Genomic DNA, 2,046 nt, shown 5'->3' on the forward strand with positions numbered 1-2,046 from the left:
GTATTCACACGATATATACAGAGATGTATTTACATAATAAATAGAGATGTATTTACACGATATATACAGAGATGTATTTACACGATATATACAGAGATGCATTCACACAATATATACAGAGATGCATTCACACAATATATACAGAGATGTATTCACATGATATGTACAGAGATGTATTTACATAATATATACAGAGATGTATTCACACGATATGTACAGAGATGTATTTACATAATATATACAGAGATGTATTCACACGATATATACAGAGATGTATTTACACGATATATACAGAGATGTATTCACACGATATATACAGAGATGTATTCACACGATATATACAGAGATGTATTCACACGATATATACAGAGATGCATTCACACGATATATACAGAGATGTATTTACATAATATATACAGAGATGTATTCACACGATATATACAGAGATGTATTCACAGGATATATACAGAGATGTATTCACACGATATATACAGAGATGTATTCACACGATATATACAGAGATGCATTCACACGATATATACAGAGATGTATTCACACAATATATACAGAGATGAATTCACACGATATATACAGAGATGCATTCACACGATATATACAGAGATGTATTCACACAATATATACAGAGATGCATTCACAAGATATATACAGAGATGTATTCACATGATATGTACAGAGATTGGGTGTTTTGGTCCTTATCGGCCGGCCCTACTCTGCCGCTGTCCTTATACAGACATTGTTGTCTGTTGGTGGTGTTGTTTACACCCGGACACCTGTGGGTGTAGTCCACATATTACAGCATGATACATAACTCCACCAACACAGAGGCCTCCGTCTCTAAGTAAAGCCAGATTAGAGGACCAGAAACACGGTCTTGCACAACACTGGTTGGACTTGTCTTGTTGAAGAGACGTCTGTCTGCAGGGAGCCGACTGTTGTTGGCGGGCGGGTCTGGATCTGCTGCGTTGTGTACGCAGGGTTTCCCCTTCCATTATCAGCAGGATAATGGACATGTTGTGTCAAAACTAACTACATTAATTGATTAAATGACTATATTTTCTGTATGTGTTGGTTAGTTTGTCCCATTTTGCTGCAATAATAAACCTAAAGTGAGCAAAGTGAACAAACAGAGAAATGTATTTTTTTAGATGAAACAGATGTTGACAAAGTTTCCTTTTGGGGACATTATTTGAAATTGGGAATAAATAATGAAGTAATAAAATTGCAGTATATTGATGTTGATTTTTGTATTCGATTCGCTTACGTGAGTGACTGATCCACAGCCGGCTGCAGCCTCCGTTCTGTAAACAGTTTCCACATTTCTTTACCAGAGAAACCCGAGACGGAGCCGATTATTTGCTTCCTGGTTTTAGAGACAGACCTGCGAGGTTTCGGGAGGACACTCGTCATCATCACCTGACGATAAGATTGTTATCACTTCTCAGTCGCTGTCGGTAACCAGACCATAATGTCTCCTTTTGTCATGTTGGGACTTCCTCAAAAGTTCAACTCGTGTCCCTTTTCACACAGACCTGTTCCTCCTGTTGTGCTTCTCTATTGCTTTGATATGTTTATTACACGTCACCATGTTCACATGCTTTAAATCAGGAGAGCCCGACCGATAAAGGATTTTTAAGGCCGATACGTTGCAAATATTTGGTTATTTAAAAATCTGATATGCCGATATATATTTTAAAAAAAATCCAGAAATGCTTCACAAAACAAACAGATTTTCCTAACATTAGTTATTTGTAGTTATTTACGAGTTCTCACTAAAATAATAAGAAATAATTAGTTTTATTTTTACAACAGAACATCAAAATACATTAAAGTTCTGACAAATAAAATTTATAAATATACAAACTTAAGATATGAAACTTAAATTCCTTTGAATAAAAACACAATAACAAAAAATAAAAATCTGTGTTGCCAACAGGGACGTTGTAGAGCGTCCCCTGGTGGACAGACTATGCAACGCCATCACTAACAGGGACGTTGTAGAGTGTCCCCTGGTGGACAGACTATGCA

General features: G+C 36.4%; 1 protein-coding gene across 1 annotated transcript in view; it reads left to right on the forward strand.

The window, feature by feature from the left end:
* Positions 1–2,046, forward strand: part of gm2a (GM2 ganglioside activator) — a 6,448-nt gene that overhangs the window by 3,435 nt on the left and 967 nt on the right. The gene's annotated exons all lie outside the window — the stretch shown is intronic.

Source organism: Etheostoma cragini, chromosome 10, assembly GCF_013103735.1.
Source record: "Etheostoma cragini isolate CJK2018 chromosome 10, CSU_Ecrag_1.0, whole genome shotgun sequence".
NCBI classification, from domain to species: domain Eukaryota; kingdom Metazoa; phylum Chordata; class Actinopteri; order Perciformes; family Percidae; genus Etheostoma; species Etheostoma cragini.